At 35.5% G+C, this 20083-nt stretch overlaps 1 protein-coding gene and 1 long non-coding RNA gene across 2 annotated transcripts in view; one reads left to right on the forward strand and one right to left on the reverse strand.

Moving 5' to 3' along the window:
• Positions 1–14400, forward strand: part of LOC121100716 — a 97182-nt gene extending 82782 nt beyond the window's left edge. The window contains exon 3 of the long non-coding RNA XR_005832481.1: positions 13859–14400. This is a non-coding gene — a long non-coding RNA (uncharacterized LOC121100716). The remainder of the gene's footprint in view (positions 1–13858) is intronic.
• CWC27 (CWC27 spliceosome associated cyclophilin) overlaps positions 1–20083 on the reverse strand; it is a 180347-nt gene that overhangs the window by 67485 nt on the left and 92779 nt on the right. The window lies entirely within an intron of this gene.

The following is a 20083-nucleotide window of genomic DNA, read 5'->3' on the forward strand; positions in this document are numbered from 1 at the left end:
TTAGCCTCAGAAGCTGGGGTCAAGGATGGCATATGAACCAGATATGCTCACAAAGGACTATGACTTGTATAGCTAATCAAAATGAGATGGGCCAGTCAGATTCCTTTCTTGCAAATATGGTGAGACTGAGCCAGTTGGTGATACACAAAAGGATGCAACATTGAGAGTTGGGGTGGTTATTTGAGACCATGTGCAACACAGAATTCTAAAGGAGAATAAAAATAGAAGACTGTGCAGATAAAGGAGTACAGGGCAGACAGAGAGAAAGGAAAGAAGCAGACATACAAAGGGAAAGGAGAACAGCCTCAGTTTCTGATCACACTCTACCTGTGTACTCTTTGGCTGTTGTCTTTGAGTATTCATGGGACTCCACTGTATTTACAAGAACCCCTGCAAAGTTTTAATAATTCTTGGACAATGAAACCAATAAAGTACAGACTAGAACAAGACATCATCGTAGTGAATTATCACAGTGAATTAACCCAGTAGGCAATTATTTTCAAGATAAAGAAGCTGAGATTCAGAGGATTTAAGTAAATTTCCTGAGGGAAACAACTAGTATGAAATGAAGATAGGATTAAAACCCAGGTCTATGTGTCTTAACTTCTTAAGTGTAAGTAAGACTAACTGGAATAAGGAAACATCAGAGACAAGGAAAACAAGAAGAACTAACTTCAATATTTTAGGAAGAGGTAGTGAGAGACATACCTAGAGCAATGGATGAAGTAATGGAAATGAAAAGATAGGTACAAATGTATAGCGATGTGTATGGGGGTAGGGCTAAGAAATAGAAGAAGCCAAAGGCGATGTGCAATTTTTTTTTACCTTGGGTGACTGAAAGAGCAGAGATGCCATTAACAGTAGTAGTAGGGAAATCAAGTCTCGGACTTGTTTTTGTGGGGAAGAAAATACACTTAATTTTGGTCACTATTAGTTTTAAGTCAACGTGTTTAAAAAGGGAATTGAAAATGTGGGCCTAAAGCTCGGAAAAAGGGACTTGGGAATTATTTTAAATAAGTGACTTCAATGAAATCTTTATAAAACTCAGTAAATCATTATATAGTCAGGAAAAAAATTCAGTATTGTACAAGTACAAAAATTTAAATTCAGAGATAAAGACTATATTTAATCCTAAAAAGAGATTGTTTTAGATTTCTTTTTTTTTTTTTAAGATTTTATTTATTTATTCAACAGAGAAAGAGACAGCCAGCGAGAGAGGGAACACAAGCAGGGGGAGTGGGAGAGGAAGAAGCAGGCTCATAGCGGAGGAGCCTGATGTGGGGCTCGATCCCATAACGCCGGGATCACACCCTGAGCCAAAGGCAGACGCTTAACCTCTGTGCCATCCAGGCGCCCCTGTTTTAGATTTCTAATTTTACTTTGGCAGTATTTATGGTGAGAAACTTGTTGGACCCAAATGACAGAACAAAGCAACAGAATCTGGTTATTTAGTTGTATATAGTCAGCAGTACGAATGTACACACATACACAGACACATAGACATGCACATGCATACACAGACATACGCAAGCATTTATAGCTGTAAAGGATGTAATAATATTTTCAATTGTACAGCAAAAATATATGGATATAACATAAAAAAATGATTTGTTTTATGCCTTGCATTTCTCCATGGAACTTAAAATCCTTTAACAGACATTATCTCATTGTTTTAAGAACTGTTATGAAACAATCTGACATTTATATAACACCATTCATACTCAATGATCCAAAGGACTTTACAAACCCTGGAAGAATGACTTTGCTCATGTTCAGTATGCGACCACTGAAGGATGGAGGTGGGATGGGTGGGTAGAGAAGTGCACAGGACTATAGCAGATATTCTGTGGAACATAGCGGTGTTAACATTATACAATCATTTAAGAAAGGAAGTGAAAGACATTATTAAACAGAAAACCGTAAAGAGACAAGCAGGAGAGATCCAAGGTAAGATTATATTACAGGTGTTAAATTTGAGTAAAATATTTTTTATATTTTTTTTTCATTTTTGTACCTTATTAGAATAATATAAAGATATCTTCAAGATAAAAAAAAAATTGAGTATCATCTGCTAAGAACTCCATTTCCTTTTTTTCCTTAAGTGATTTTATTTATTTATTTATTTATTTTTAAGTAATCTCTACACCTAATGTGGGGTTTGAATTTATAACCCCCAGATCAAGAGTCGCATGCTCCACTGATTAAGCCAGGCAGGCGCCCCAAGAACTCCATTTTCTATAGTGATTTTTTGTGTGGGTAGTGGTCTGTTTTCCAACTGTCAGCCACATTGAGGATACTAAATTGTTACTGATATTTTGAGGGGACTATATTTTTAAAAAGAAGGCTTCTCCTTCCCTCCTTCCTCTCCTTTTTGAACTGAGACTAGGATGCTAAGAAACAAATACTCAACTGGAAGAATAAAAAAGGGTTTTTGGTTTTGTTTTGAATTTATCATATATATTAGGGTTCTCCAGAGGGAGAGAACCAATAGGATGCATATATATGTAGAAAGAGATTTGTTGTAAGGAATTGGCTCGCAAGATTATCAAGTCTGAGAAGAGTCCTGAATCTGCGGTTGGTAAGCCAGATATGCAGTTTGAGTCTGAAGGTCTGAGAATCAGCAGAACTGAGGGTTTAAATTCCAGTCTGAAAGCCACAGGTTTGAAACCCCAAAAGAGCTGATGTTTCAGTTTGATTCCGAAGGCAGGAAAAGACTGGTGTCTTTGCTCAAGGCAATGAGGCAGGAGGAGTTCCCTATTACCTCAAGAAGGTCAGCTGGAGTGGAGGGGAGCAGGAGGGATGGGGTGGCTGGGTGATGGACACTGGGGAGGGTATGTGTTGTGTGGAGTGCTGAGTATTGTGTAAGACCGATGAATCGCAGACCTGTACCCCTGAAACAAATAATATATTATATGTTAATTAAAAAAAAAAAAAGGTCAGCCTCTTTATTCTATTCAAGCCTTGAATTGTTTAGATGAGAGCCATCTATACTAGGGAGGGCAATCTACTCAGCCTAGTGATTCAACTGTTAATACCAACCAAAAACACCTTCACAGACACACCCAAAAAAATGTTTGACCAAATATCTGGTACCCTATGGCCCAGTAAAATAGATACATAAAATTAACCATCATTTCAGATAAAGAGCCTCTGTCCTTCTATGAAAAAACTAACAGAATTCAGTTTTCTGAAGCATTTAAGGTCAATGTAACAATGTATTTAGAGAAGTGACTTCCAGATACCCTATTTGGACAAGGAAATATGCCAGTTAATGCCAAAATATTACTGTAGTACCCCAGTGTTGTCTCCTCTAGTCACATTATACATGAAGTGGACTACAGAAGATGAGTAACACTTTGACTGGGCAGATGGGTGGAAGTAGAAGGAATTCAGGGGGAGAGCTGGATATCCCAAAATACTGCAAAATCAATCTCTCAGCACCAAGTCATGTGGGAATAGAGCCAGTTTTACAGAGGAATGAGAACATAAGCCTCAGAGCTACACTGGGGCTTTGACTATCTCTTTAGCCAGTTCATGGTATTAAGGGGAGAACATCCTTATTAACTCTCCAAAAATCACACTCGAGGCCCTGGATCTGAAGATCACCTTTCAACACAGTGCTTTACGTCAGTACAAATTTGCCACTATCACCACTGCCACTACCACTGTTGCTACCAAAATTACCATATATTTTAGATATTGTACACTTTAAAGCTTACAATAAACAAATGAATATACCCATTTCACAGATGAGGAAACTGAGGCTAGAAGAGGCCAAGTGCTACAGATATGTTTTTGTTTGCCTAGTGTGTATTTGACCCCTTCTTCTAACAGATTCTGCCCGATAACAGAGTGACACATGTCATTGTCTGTTTCCTAGGAGCTGGGTGCTCTAGAAAGAAGCTAGGGTGAGTTGTCTGACAATAGATCCTAGAAACAGTCCAAGCACTTTTGCATCCAAGGTCTCTGGTCTTCCTGCTCATCCTGAGGTTTGGCCATTCAGCTGTGTTCCATTTTGTGTGCTATCTCAATATCCCATCCTTTGGCTTAAATTTTAATTGGTTGTGATCAAGAACCTTAAGAAATACACATCTTTGTTATATAATTTATCCAAGGGCAGAAAGATATCAGTGGAAGAGCTAATACTCAAACCTAGATTTTTCTGTCTTCAAAGGCTATACTTTTAACCATGATACCTCAGTGGTTTTTGAAAATTGGAATCCTGTAATGTTATCTGCCACCAAAAGGAACTATAGCATTCTCCTGATTTTATATCTTGGCTTCTTTAGTAAATTTTTGAAAAGAGTTGAGCTAACATGGAAAATCTTGTAAAATTACTCTATAAGATATAATTTCATTGTTGAAAGGGAAAATCTTTAGCGGGCACATCTAAGTTGGGTTATTTGGATATTGTATAAAAGGGAGAGACAGAGGTATAAGAAAATGGTACTTGATCTGTGCTCTTTCTCAATCAGTGAGAAGAAATGAGAATAAAACTTTTAACAACCTCCAGATAAGCAGGCAAAAAGTAGAGGGTGCACAGACTTTCTTTTGCAGGTTCATAAAATGGAAAGACCCAAATGTTCAGAGTCTTCCAGCTCCGTAATTGTGTGAAATGGGCAAAATTAATCTCTCTGAGCCTCAGTCTTCTTATCTGTAAAATGGGGATAGTAATGTCTATCTATATAGGGTCACTGTGTGAAGTGTAATTCTCTCTCTCTCTAGTAAAGTTTATGCCCAGTGAGGGGCCTGAAGTCAAAACCCTGAGATCAAGAGTTGCATGCTCTACTGCCTGAGCCAGCCAGGTGCCCCAAAGTTAAGTAATATAAATAAATCTTCTAATATAGAGCCTGGCACCTGGTAAGTATTTATGAAATGGTAGTTGCTATTGTTGTAGCTGTCATGAAACTGAGCCCGGTGATGATGGTTAAGGGGGCTGACAGCAGAAGGCTGTTGAGAAGAGTGTGGAAATAACACATAGTTGGAAACCAAAAGGATAAAAGTATTTCAAGGACAGAGTTTTTAATTCTTTGTTAGGATCTCTTGCCTTTGTATGTGTGTGTTTAATATTGCATTATTGTGAAAGTAATGCCAGTACTGAAAAGTACAGATTTAAAATGTAGAGCTCAATGATGTATCACAAAGTAAACAGCCAAGTCAGGAAATCAAACCTGTTGGTCCTGTAGAAGTACCCCTGTTGCCCATCCCAGCTACTGTCTAACCTTTCCTCTGGGACAAAAGCAACTATTATACTACCTTTTGTGACAATCACAATCACGTTCTTTATTCTCTTTATAGTTTTACTTTACAGTAACACTTCAGCATGTGTTAGTAAATACTACTTAATTTTGCCTATTTTTTTCATTTTATATAAATGAATTCATACATTTCTTTTGTGTGTAACTATAGGTCTTAATTTTCCTTGGTATATAGTATTCTATTCTATGAATATATTACATTTTTTTAGCCATTCTATTGATGGGTATTTGTGCCGTGTTTTGTTTGTTTTTGGCTGCTAGAGATAATACTACCATGAACATTCTTGTACATTGCATGCATTTCTGATGGCTATTTACCAAAGAAAGAGTAGAATCAGTGGGTAGCTTATGAATTTTTAATTTTGGCAAAAAATGCCTATTGTTTTCTTAAGTGCTTGTATCAATCTATACTCTTAACACCAGAGGGTAAGAGTCCCAGTGTTCCTCATTCTCAGTAACAAGGGACATTGTCATTCTTCTGGAGAGTGTGTGTAGTATTGGTTTCAATGTGCATTTTCCTGAACACATGAGGTTGAGCAAATTTTTTTAGGATTATTGGGCATTGGATATTTTCTTAAGTGGCTATTGAAGTCTTTTGTCCTTTTTTTTTGTTATTTATATTTCTCATTGATTAATAATAGTTCTTGAGCTCTTCTGGCTCTCTTGTAAATATCCTCTCATTCCATTGCCTTTTCATTCACTTCAGGGTGTCTTTAATGAACAAAGGTTTTAATTTTAACATAATAACACAAAGCAAACATTTTATGATTAATTCTTTTTGTGTCCTATTCCTTATCTCTATACCAATGTCATAATGACATTCTCCTAAATTATTTTTCTGTAAGTTTTACTTCTGTGCTTTTCACATTTAGATCTAAAGGTCTATCTGGAATTGATTTTTATGTATGGTGTAAGGTGTTTTTCTGTCCTCAAATTAATAATCCAATAGTTCCAACACCATCACTAAAAGGACTCTCCTTTCCTCATTACTTTGCAGGGCCAACTTGCCAGATATGGGAAATATCTGTCAGTCATTGTACCAATCCCACACTGTCTTAACTACTTAACTTTATAAGATAACAGATGACATACAGTTGTCACCGTCTTCATCTCCCTTACGACTCTCTTAGCTACTTGGATTTCCCTATACATTTTAGAATCAGCTTATCAGGTTTTACAGAACCTGTTGGATTTTGATTGAAACAGCACTGAAACTGTAGAAGTTTGGGGAAAATCAGCATCCTTACTGTTTTCTTCTTTTCTAAACCTTTTCAATTCTAATTCTTACCTTATTATACCAGCTAGGTTCTCCCGTAAATCTTTAAGAATGTAATGATGCTGAATAAAAGAGATTATAATGTGCATCTTTATCTCATGCCCGGTATCATCATATCATTTTGCATATCTGCTATTGGTTTTTTTTGATACCCTTTTTAATAGTACAGTCCTATTTCTCATGTGCTAGAATTTTTAGCTAAAATCATGAACACCTGTTGAATTTTATTAAATGCTCTTTCTCCTTCTCTCAAGATGATAAAATGATTTTTTCCTTTGATTCTATTAATGTAAGTTATATTGGTTGATTTTGAATCTTAAGTCAAAATTGCATTCCTGGAATATATCCAAATTTGTAAAAATGCTTTATGCATTGAAGATACTGCCTCATTTGATATACTAGTATTTTGCTTAGAGTTTATGAAGGTTGGTCTATAATTATCTTCTCTTGAAATGTTTCTACCAGGTTTTCTTATCAAGGTTGTACACGCTTCATAAATTGAACAATAATGTGTTCTCTCCTTTTTTATTCTCTAGTCGAGTTTCTGTGAGATTGGTATAATGTATAAGTCTTAAATTATGGATTTGATTTCTCTAAGTTAGAAGTAACATTTAGAATCCTACTTCTTAGGTTAGTCTTAGTAAGGTACAATATTTCTTAATAGCATAAAGTTGTTCAGATCGTCTTAAAAGCTTTTTAGTGTTTGTGGGATCTGTAATTATGTTTTTAAAAAATTGTTATTAGTTATTTACAGCAGGGAGCCCAATGCAGGACTTGATCCCGGGAGCCCGGGATCATGACCTGAGCCGAAGGCAGCCACTTAACTGACTGAGCCACCCAGGTGTCCCCTGCCTATTTTTTAGTGTAGGTCAGATATTGCATTTGCCAAAATGTTTATAGAAAAATACAGTGCCTAGAATGATGTTACTTTCCTTCAGTGATGATTTATATTGGCTTCTGCCAGTATATAAAGGCACTAGCAATCCAAGATCACCTTAATCCAACTGAGATGATTTGAAGCTGTAAACATATAGAGGCCTGTCCACTTCCAGTTAACCTTTACCAGTAAAGAGCCAGAGCCAAAACATTCACAAACATCGCCTTTCTAGGTCCTGGAGTCTACTCCCTGTCCCATCTCCTTACGAGGCTATCAAAAGCAACGCATTACCTTTTAGCTTCACCACTATGCCCTCTGGATTTAGCAAACTTTCCTAAGGGAAGAGTTGCGCTAAAACCTAGACCTCCATTCTTTACTGGCTCTTGGCGCTGAAATTCTTCACTCTCTTGCTAGTTCTCCAATGTGTTAAAGACTTTTTTAAAAAAATATTTTAAATATTTGCCTAGCTTTCCTAGTTGTTCTAGTTCAAACTACCTGGCCAAAGAGAAGTCTCCTAACACTGCTTCACTGTCTCTAGCCACTCATGACTAAACCATACTTTGACCCACACTTCGGACTATACACGGAAAGTAACACAAAGTAGATCATATACGTCAATGCAAAATCTTAAACTGTAAAATCTTTAGAAGAATACATAGGGGAAGATCTTCGTGACCTGGGGCTAGGCAAAGATTTTTTAGATCCAACATCAAAAATTCAATCCAAAAATGAAAAAAAGCAAACTAATTAGACCTCATCAAAATGGAAAAGTTTTGTTTTTTGAAAGACAATGGTACGAAGATGAAAAAGAAGCCACTATTTGGGAGAAAATATTTGCAAAATCATACATCTGATAAAGGACTTGTATCCAGTGTATATAAAGAACTCAAAATCCAATAGCAAATAACAACATAATAAAAATGGGCAAAGATTTGAGAAGATACTCTGCCAAAAAAAATATAGAGAGATGGCAAATAAGCACATGAGAAGACGCTCAACATCACTATTAGTTGTAGAAATGCAAATCAAACCACAGGATAACACTACAAACTATCAGAATGGCTAAACTTAAAGAGTAACTAAGGGTGCCTGGGTGACTCAGTTAAGTGTCTGCCTTCAGCTCAGGTCATGATCCCAGGGTCCTGGAATGGAGCCCCGAGTCAGGCTCCCTGCTCAGCAAGGAGTCTGCTTCTCCCTTTCCCTCTGACTCGTGCTTTCTCCCTCCCTCTCCCTCTCTCTCTCTCAAATGAATAAATAAAATCTTTAAAAAAAATAAAATAAAGGGTGACTGTACCAGTGTTAATGGGGATGGAGCACTAAAATACCTCATACACTACTCGTGGGAACGTAAAATGGGGCGACCTGTTTGGAAAACAGTTTGGCAGTTTTTAAAAAAGTTAAACCTTTCACATGACCTAGCCATTCCAGTTCTATGTCTTTACCCAAGAGTAAAGTATATAGCCACATAAAAACTTGTGGAGTGTCCACATCATGGAATACTACTTGGTAATAAAAGGAATGTTACTGATATACACAGCCACATGGATAAATCTCAGAATGCTTACGCTGAGTGAAAAAAAAGCCACACAGAAAAGGGTACATATAGTATACGATTCTATTTAAATAAAATTCTAGAAAATACAAACTTGTACAGTGATAGAAAGACTTCAGTAGTTGCCTGGGGATTGAGAAGGGGATTGCACAGGAGCATGAGAACATGTTGGGCCTTCAAGAATACGTTCACTGTGTTGATGTGGTGAATGTTTCATAGGCATATACATAGGTCAAAACATATCAAATTGTTCTTTATTCACCAATGAAGCTGTTAAAATATTTTTTCTATTTTCACCTTACCATTTGTGGAATCTGTCTCTTGACTGGGTCCTTTCTGATACCTACTCAATTTAAAGTAGTCCTCCAGTCACTATATCACTTTGTCCTGTTACATATTATTTTCATAGCCCTTATCATCTAAAATTACTTTGTTCATTATTTGTTCATATGTGCTCTTCATTTTACCATGGATTCATGCTCAAAAAAGTAGATAATCTTTAGTTCTCTTCATTCTTATTTTCTTTTTCTCTTAGCTTATAAATTACATAATTATCCTTTTAAACAGAAGTTAATTTCATTCATTCCTTCAGCAATTATTTGTTGAATACCTGTATTTTGCCAGTCACCATGTCTAATACCAGGCATATGGAGATGAATCAGTTATGACTTCTGCCCTGCAGGGCACTCTTTCAACTATTGCTCTACTTACTGCCATGCATTTTGCAAAGAAATCTTACTCATCTCTTAAAAATGGCTCAGATACTTGGTCAAGTTTTCCTGATCAAATGAACTACTGCTTTTTTGATTCTTCTTAGGCCTCTTTATATTATGTAATAGCATCTGCTAATTTTCTCCCTGAATTCCTTCTCCCCTTTTAAATTTTAGTCATAGAACCAAACCCCACCCTTCCAATCCCCAACACTAAGTTTTAGCTAGGCGCTTGGCCACCCAAATGTAGTTTAGCCTTTCTTACACCTAGGTATGGGCATCTGATTCAAGATACAATGATATGACTGAAACTGCTGTGTGCAACTTTTGGGTCATCTTCATCTTCAAGATGAAGCCACTTGTCTGGTACTTATGCTTTCCCCTGCTGGAACACAGATATGAAGCTTCAGCAAAGGGCCAGGTTCAGTCATGTGGACTATGAAAACATCCTAGGAGATCGCAGAAAAACAAAATAAAAGAAACTTGGCGGGGCGCCTGCGTGCCTCAGTTGGTTAAGCATCTGCCTTCAGCCCAGGCCCTAATCCCAGGGTCCTGGAATCAAACCCCGTGTCAGGCTCCCTGCTCAGCAGGGGAGGCTGCTTCTTCCTCTCCCTCTGCCCCTGCTCATGTGCTCTCTCACTCACTCTCTCTCAAATAAATAAATAAAATCTTAAAAAAAAAAAAAAAAAGAAACTTGGGTCTTTGAATGAGCTGCTAGCTGTGAAGGGTTCATACCTGCGCCCTTTTGTAGCAGAGAAATAATCCCCAGTATTATTTAAACACTGTATTTTTTGAGTGTCTGTCTGTCTGCTTCTCCCTACTGCTCTCTTTTTAATAGTAACTTCTTTCGTGACTAATAAAACTAGCTGTATTAATAGAAACTTCCATATATGGCACTTCTTGTACATAATAAGTAGTTACCTTCTCTGGATTGGAAGGACATCTGGTAAAGAATAAGTGACACACGTCTGAAAAAACAAAATCAAATCAATTTTCTGGTTATCTACTATGTGTAAGGGACTAAAAAGTTATATTACTGGTTATTATAATTGTAACCCCGATCTAACAAGTGTTTCCTTTTTACTGATTTCTGCTCTTTATTATTTCCTTCTTTCTACTTTCTTGGGTTAATTTTGCGTGCCTTTTTTTTAAGCTTTTTTACATAGGAAATGTTTCCAGTAATTTCCTGAAATATAAGTCTTAAAGCTATAATTTCCCTTCTAAGTGTTGCTATAGCCACATCAACATATTTGGAAATCAGTAACTTTAAAATCAATTGTTAATTGCTAATAACTGCATTTTGTCAGAGCAGGTAGTTGTTTTGAAAACAATCCTCTGAAATTTTTCTAATTTTCTCTATGGCCCACTACGTGGCCACTTTCCATAAAAGTTTCAAGAGTGCTAGAAAAGAGTGTGTATTCTGAAGCTGTTGAGGGCCACACTCTGTTTCTGTGCACGATATCAATTGCGTAGTTCAAATTGTCTATGTTCTTATTAATTTTTTATAAAGCTTACTCAGTTACTAAGAAAAGTGTATTAAAATCTAATAAGAAGGACTTGTTCACTTCTCCTTATAAGTGTATCAATTTTGCTTCATGCATTTTGAGTCTGTCTTACTAGGTCCATTCACATTTAAGACTATTAAATCTTCCTGGCAAAGTGAAGATGTTGTTATTATGTAGAAGCCCTCTTAGCCATAATAATACATTTTGCCTTAAAGATGCAATTGTCCGATATATTTACTATGTTTTTCCTGTAAGTAGCATATGATTGAATTTGTTTTTCAGCCCAGTTTGATAGTCTTGGTCTTCTAGGTGAAGCGTTTGACTTTAACATAATTACTGATAGATATATATTTTATTACTATCTTATTTTGCACTGTTGTTTTTAAAATTCTGTTCAGTCTGCATGTCTTTTTCTTTTCTTTCTTGTCCCCTTTCAGATTGAATTTTCCCCTCTAATTCCCCTCTAATTCCATCTCTTTCTCTACTAGATTGAAATATATGACCTTTTCCTGTCCTCTTAGTAGTCTTCCTAAAAATATTAATGTGGATATTTAATATGTTGCGGTCTCAAGTTAATTTGTATCTCTAGCTTCTTCCAGAACAAGGATTCATACAAGGATACTTCCGAACTCCTTTTACCTGCTTCTCAAATTTGTATGCTGTTTTTGTTAATTTTATCTTTATTTTAAGCACAAGACATTATTATTTTACTCATTTAATATTTCTTTAGATAAACTCATATATTTACTATTTACTATGTTCCTTTCTCTTTGCAGTACAGATCTTGATCTGAGCTCACCTATTTTTTGCCTAAAGTATGTCCTTTAGAATTTCCTTTAGTGAAGGTATGCAGGTAGCAGAGTCTGTTCTTCTTTGCCTGAAGAAAACCTTCCTTCACTACACTCAAGATAATATTCTGTCCAATGCCCATGCCTGTTGCTGTTGAGAAATCAGCACTTGCTTTTTTATTTTATTTATTTTTTATTCTTTATGGTTTTTTGCCCCCCCCCATGAGTGGGGGAGGGGCAGAGGGAGATAGAGAGCAAGAGAGAGAATCTCAAGCAGACTCCTCGCTGAGCACAGATCCCAATGCAGGGCTCAGTCTCACAACCCTGCAATCATGACCTGAGCCAAAATCAAGAGTTAGATGCTTGCCACCCAAGTGCCCCAGCTTTTGCTTTTTTAAAGGTAATGTCTTTTCTCTCTGTCTGCTTTTAAGGTCTCTCTGTGTTGAATGCTCTGAATATTATCATGGTGTGTGTACATCTGGATTTCTTCTTATTTATCCTCTTTTAGGTTTTTTATTCTTCTTCACTCTGTGAATTGATCTCTTTCATTAGTTACAGAAAGTTTTCAGCTATCAGATCTTCAGATATTGCTTTGTTTGTCCTTTGATTTCCTCCTAGAAGTTGATAAGCTTTATTAGATCCTTTTTTTTCTATTCTTCCAGGTCTCCTATCTCTTTTTGGGCTAAAATCCATATAATTTTTTCAATTCTATCTTTCTGTTTACCAATGCTCTTTTTGGCTATGTCTAATTTGCTATAAAAACTACTGAATTTTCAATGTCAACTACTACATACTTTTCATTCCTAGGAAATTTCCTAAGTTAGTTTTAAAATCTTCTTGTTCCATATACTTTTAAATATTTCTTATCTTAACATGTATTACATATACTTATTTATCATTTAGTGTCTAAATAAAAACTTAAGAATTTGTGAGTCTGATTCTGTTGTCTGTTCTTTCTACTAGCTTTTCGTCAGGTACCTGTATTCTGTGTGTATGTTGTGTGTGTGTGTGTGTGTGTGTGTGTGTGTGTGTGTGTGTGTTTTCATTCAAAGCTACTCATTTTCCTCTGAACTGTCTTTGAGTACAGTGAATGAACGTAGGTTTCTCCTGAAAGGATTTGTGTTTGCTTGTATCAGACTTCTTGGGGCATTAAGGATCCAGGACTGTTTCCAAGTAAATTCTTGGCTGGGGGATTTTGAGGCCACCCAGGCAGGATGAATTGGGCTTTAAAGTGATGAGAAGACTTTCTTGTGGCTAGAGTCCCTAGGAAATGCTCTTGTACCCAGATAGTTAGTACAATGATTCAAGACAGGCAGTTTGCCTTGTAGTTCTTTGATGGGGGTAAGATGATTCTGCTTATTTCTAATTCTCCCTGCCAAAAAGGATAAGGATGTTTGGGCTCCCAACTATATATGGGATAGTCTTCAATTAAACACCCCCTACCTTGAGAAACCATTAGGTTTTATATTATGTATTTGTAAGACTGACCTAGTGTTCCATTTATTCTCTTAATTCACATCTTTACTTATTCCCTGGTTTGGGTATTTCTTATTTTGTTTGTTTGGTTGGTTTCTTGTTTGTTTGTTTTTGAAAGTTCCTAGGATAATATGAGAAAATGTTTTTATATTACATCCAACATTTTTAGTTGTTTTCAGTGGGAGGATTAGTTTGGACTCTTAGTCTGCCATATTGCTAGAAATTAACATTTTCTATAACATTTACATTTTTTGCCAGTCATTGCAAAACTACATGTTTAGTCTTTGAAAAGAAACAACAAGTATGACAATAACATGCTTTTTAAAAGACTCTAGGTTTGTAGGAAGGGTTTTAGAAACAATTATTCTCACCAAAACCAAAGTAGATTTTAATAAATACCAATTAAAATTTTACAGACTGTATCTCCTCAAGGTTGGATCAAGTTGAAGAACAGAGCTGTGGAAGCCAGAGGACTTGAGTTTGCTGTGTAATTTTAGGTAAGCCCCTTAATTGGCTGGCCTTTGGCCTTCTATGTATATGATGAAGGGGTAGAGCTGGATGCTCCTTTCAGGACCAAAACTCTATGATGACTGCACAGAAGTATTCAGTGTAAATAGAGCACAGTCAAGATCAGAGTTTCTGTTGCTCAAGACTAGCCTTGCTTAAGGCTAGTCCACTTCCACAATTTAAACATACTGCAGCATAATGCTTTAAATAAGCATACTTGTGTGGCCATTAAATCAATATAAACTACTTTTATACTTCAAAATAGCGTCTTCAAGATTCTCAATATTTTAACATCTTTTGACATTCTGAGAACTTCTTTATTCTCTTCGTCCTTTCTGGCATTTCAAATTCTTTATTGTAGCTATTAATATAATTTAGGGATTATGTTTTTTGCATGAAAAACTACAAATACTCAAAAGCTGCATCCATACCGTCTGCCAGGAGTTTATATGCAGAATTTTGAAAACATAACCACTAGAAACTGTCAGCATATTCCATTAATTGTTAAAAAAAAATCAACCTAATACCACACAGATTAAACTGTCCAAAGTAAGTTTTAATGCAACATATTCACAGGTTTACACTCCGAAGTTGTGAAAAGATTATCTTTTTTCAAATTTGATTAAGTGCTGCAAGATGTGGAAGAAACTCAGCACTCAAATGAATTACATGTTTGATGTCATTTTTGGCAAAACCTCATAAAATGTCACATAAAAGAAAAACATCTCACTTAAGGTCTTGACAGCAATCTGGAATAGTTAACAACTCCACTCCCAAATAAGAATGCTGGTTATAATCAAAATTTTAATGACGATATTAGTTCTCCCCTGAGACAATCTAAATATCAAAACAAAACAAAATACAAAACAACATGTGCATACACCGACAGACCCTTCGTCTCCTACTTTCTAAAGAGGACAAATCTGTAATTATTTCAGTTCATGCTCTCGATATTGATTAGAATGTTTCCCTGCAGATTTATCACTGGTCACTTGAGAAATGAAGAGGTGACAGGCTACCTCAGCCAATGTTAATCAGTATTTTTTTGTTGTTTAGTATTAATTCATGAGAGGTATAAAAGTGCCCATCAGCAGTGGAAATGGAGTCCTGGTGTCAGTGCCTTCACATCTTCTAAACACTAGAGCTGAAAACGGTGGGAACTTTTTACCTTTAAACTACATTTATACCATCTTTACATCCATCCTCCTCTATATCCCTCTGATATGAGAAAATTAAGAGGAAGAAAACCCCTAAAATCAGGTTGTCCATTTAAGAGTTATCTCAATTTCACTTGCAAAGTTTTTTTAAAAGCATATTACAAACAAGTTTATGATAAAATAACATTATGGAAAACAATACATGTGTGTTTCTGGCATGAAGATAAAAAGTCGAGAAGAACAAATATCATATAGTTAACCAAGGTTGTTTTTGGCAGAAGTATTATGGGGTGATCTTTCTCTTTATCCTTTATGCTTTTCTACAGTTATCATATTTTTGCAAAGGATGTACATTACTCTTATAACTGGAAGAAATAATACAGCTTTTCTTTTTTTTTAAAGAGACAGTTAAGGGCTGCAAAGAGATACCCCTAACACACTGGCTCATAAAAAAAACCCAACAGATGAGGAGGACTGGTTAAAGTTTATTTTTCATTGCACATAAAATTAAATATGCCCATAATGTATGATTCTCAAAGTAAAGCCCAACAGGATTTGCTCATGATGGCTAGCGAGAAAGTCGGAGATGGACTGTCCAAAAAAGAACAAAGTACTTCATGGACTCTCAAATTAGAAATGATCATCTACTTAGTCTTAGTCAAGAGATGAAATTCTTGGTCTAAATATGAGGGTATGCACATCTTTACATCTGCTCTCTGCCTTTAAAAGTCTTCACTATTTTTAAAGTTATATTATTGAAAGACGTTGTTAAAAATATAGCATGCTTTCTGGCACCTGAAGGTAGTGACATGTATGTAATAAAATTTTACTTTAGAGACTGATTATCCTGGCTACAGAGGGAGTCTTTATTTTTCTAGGACTTCTAAGAAATGAAGCATTCCATATAACTGAATATTTCAGAAAAGAGAATCTTTATCTTTAATTGAGTAAAATCATTAAAAAAATTTTTTTTTACCAGTTAGGTTAGAATCATTGCCCAATCTCTGCCTTACTAAACGATAATAAGTACCATCTAAACTTTTCTTAATTGAATGAGCATCAATAACTTTAATTTAAACATGCTCTCCAAGTAGAATGAAGTACAACAAATCCGTAATATTCCACTCCTACTAGTTATTGTGTTTTATTTCTTACTGTCAAGTGGTCGGCTATCACCTCTTGCTGCTGCCAGAATGAATGTCCCTAGCTGTGCCTTTCTCTCTCACTTTTTTTATTTTTAATTTTAAGTCCAATAAAATAGTGGGCTAGCAAGATCCAGAGGCCAGCCCCTATCCTGGCTTTTCTTTTGCTTATTTATTTATTTTCTAATTCTTGAGGTATACGTCACATACCATAATATTTCCCCTTTTAAAGGGTACTCTCCCTCACTTTTATTATTCTTTCATCTGTTCTGAACTTAGAATGGATAATCAATTTATTAGTACCATGCACAAAATAAGAATAAATAGAGTATTACTGATGGCTGGCCTGAGAGGTTTTCTATCAGTCAATTGCAAATATACTCTGACTTTTCTATGTAAATAACATTAAAAGTTAGCATAAAGATTAAGAGTAGACTATGGGAAAAATAGGCTTGATACTTATAGCCTCCAAGAAGAAAATGATGACTCAAATACCTGAAGGAAGTTAAGTGCTTTGGAAAAAAGTACCAGTTTGCTTAGTGAGAGAGATGAATTCTACATGGTATTAGGCACAACACAGAGCTAACATTCCAAAAGAGCTTCTGTTTCTTATAAAAACCAAGATTAAGCTAGTTTAATATCATATGTTAGATAGATGAAAAGTAGTCAAAAACTATATAGTTTTACAACCTATCAAGCCTGAGGGGCCTTAGTTTGACTTAATCCAGTGTCAAAAAGAGAGTCTGATGAGACCTGAAATGGCCTGGTAAAATTTGAAAGGTACACAACACCCCTGGGATGTGTTCATGAAGAGGCTTTAAAATTCTTTCTTGATTTATAAGCTCAGATTGCCCTTCCTCCTCTAATTTCTGGCACTAGTCAGAGAATAGGTACTGTGTGCTTTGAACTTTGCAAAGAGGATCTGATACCTTACCTCTGTAAAACTAATTAGAGAATATGTCCAAACCTGTATCTCTATGTGACTACGTTCAGTTTGGTACTAGTTTTGATATGATGAAACTCAAAGAAACCTGGAAAAAGGACTTAGAGACATAATTTAATGAAAAGGATTATATAGTTTATTAAAGAACCTGACAGAGCCAATATAGGAAGCCAACTCTATCTCTGATTAACTACCAATCTTATTCAAACTGGTATGAAAACCCTGTGCACAGGTCGGGATGATTTACAGTGGGACTAAAGAGACTCCCTGGCTGTAAATAGGATAGTTCTGCAGTACATCCCTTCTGACGTTGCAGGTATCTAAAGTAAAATACTTCATTCCTTGTTTACCTAAACTGGGGTCTTAGAACCTACTGCAGACTCTGTATTCAACTGAGAAATCAACCTAACTGTTTTGAATTTTAGAGTCAAATTTCACGCTATCATAAAAAATTCTAATTGTAGACTAAAATAATGGCTTTATTCCTTGATGTTGTTTCTTTCATTTAGTGAAACCTTTTTAAATACATTATCTGAAGCCTTTAAACATATTTAGATGGCAAACCAATGACAAAAATTATGAGGTAATATTTATGTAATGCTTTTCTTATATAGAGGTATAATCATATTTGTTACCTGACACTATCCTTGTGATATAAGGAATAGCAGACTTTGAGCTCTCCTGGGAAGACTGAAGAGAAAATGGATGGTCCTATATACATTTTTAGTACATAGAGACACTCTGTTTTACATTGGCTTTCAAAAGATCAATAGGTTGGCTCAATTGTTAAGTGTATGTTTTCTTACTAGGGCAGAGATGTCAGGAGGTTTCTGGGTTATGGATTAATATTTTTTTGGGGGGGGCAGCTTTGTTGAGGCATAGATGGTATATGAAAGAGCTACACTTGTTTGGACATGTATAGTTTGATGGGTTTGGACATGTGCCCATGCCCATGGCACTATCACCACAATAAGGTTAATATCAAATGGTAAATAATTAGGATTATTCAGCTGCATGGGGCCCAAAGTATTCACTGATGTGAAAGCAACAAAAATATGTTATTTTCTGTCATAATGGATTTGAAGGAATTAATAAAAAGGAAATACTTAACAGTAAAAATTATAAAAATAGGAATAGCACATTTTATTTCTCTTATAATTTATACAGAGAGAAATAGACGGGTCCTGATTTTAAAGTAACTTGCCCAAGGTGAGATAAGAGATTCAGAAGTACAACTGTAGTTAGAATATAAATTCCTGTTTGTCTATACAAACCTGGCTAAGGATCTGGCCCAAGAAACTGGGTAAAGATTATAAAACCAAAGGAAGATTACTCTCTGATCAAAGGAGATTTCCTAAAATGACAGAAGCCCCAATAAAGTATCATATCTATTAGAACCCTTGGCTAAATGCTAAATGGGAGGCCTCCATTCACACAAGAAGGCCAAAACTGGGTGGATTAATGCACAGGCATTAGAATACAAAGCTTTTTTGTTCTGATGGATTTCTTCCCACGTACTTTTAATCTGAAGATATTACATTAAATTCTAAAGTGAAGTGGCAATAGTCAGCAAGTGTTAGACAGATAACTTCATAAAATCAGGAAATAATACTACAGGATGCTTTACTTCAGCATGTAGACAAGCTCACACATAAACCCTTTTAACAAAGAATATGATTATAAAATGGAATTGTGAAAGCATGTGAAAGGAATATTTATTTTGAAATTGTGATTTATGTTGTATTTATATATAGCTATATTGATTACGGGCTTTAACTGCAACTAACACAGTATTAAAATTCAAAATTTCCATTTGTAGGATTTGGACAGGACAAAATGGAACCAGAAATAGCTATATTTTTCTCCTTACAAATTTAAAATTATTTTTATATAGTACTATGAATTTATTAAAGGTCTTTTCATTATCTAATTTACTTCTTACAAGAACCTTGAGGGGTACACAAAGCATTTTCTACCTGGATTTATGGTAAGAAAATGGAGTCACACAGGCTTAAATAACTTCACTGCTAGTAAGTGGACTTAAAAATCTTAATAAATTCCTGTTTACTTTTTGAGAAGATGTTTTATAAAAGCCAGATATGCAGCCATATAGCCCAATCAAGAAACCTTTCTGAATAGGTTCAGCTGATGTATGAAGTTACAGAGCCAAAGTCAAATAATACTTTCAGCTTCTTTCCCTGTGATGATCTTACTATGAAAACGCTTCTGAGAACCTTTGGATCTGTTCCCAGAGTTTATATAGTTCTAACCATCGAATATCTTTCAGCTGGGAAGATAGACTAAGTTCTGACATTCAGGGATGCTTAAAATTCTTTGTTTCCAAAATGCTGTGCAGTGAGATGTCTCATGGTGTCATTTTTAATCATGGGGCAAGAAGGAAAACTAGACTTAAAAGCTCCACAGTAACATATGAATTTCAAATATAATGTAGTGTTTACTGAAATTCACAAATCCTTCATAATAAACAATTTTCCAGCATCAGCCATACTAGTCAATTTAAAAAGGTCAAGTAAGTTTAGAGGAAATACAATTCCAAGAAAAAGGTAATTCATAATGCATCACAGAGAGGGGCTAAAAGCATATTTTGTTCAGCATTCTAATAAGATGGTGATAAAACAATACTGCTCCTAATAGCACTGTAAAATTATAAGAATCAAAATAAAAAGACTGACTCAGTGCCTAGATCTTGGTTTCTTAGTGCCAAATACAATGGAAAACCAGAATTTCTTGAAGAAGTGGTTGATTTCAGGCCTGGAGAGGGAAAAACACAAGATCAACCTGAAGCATCTTGTGTTTGAAAGTAAAAATGTGCTCAAAGTTGACAGCAAGTTGCAAAGACACAGGAGCCAACCTGAAAAACTACTAATGACC

The sequence above is a fragment of the Ursus maritimus genome, unplaced genomic scaffold (assembly GCF_017311325.1).
Source record: "Ursus maritimus isolate PB19 unplaced genomic scaffold, ASM1731132v1 scaffold_5, whole genome shotgun sequence".
NCBI lineage: Eukaryota > Metazoa > Chordata > Mammalia > Carnivora > Ursidae > Ursus > Ursus maritimus.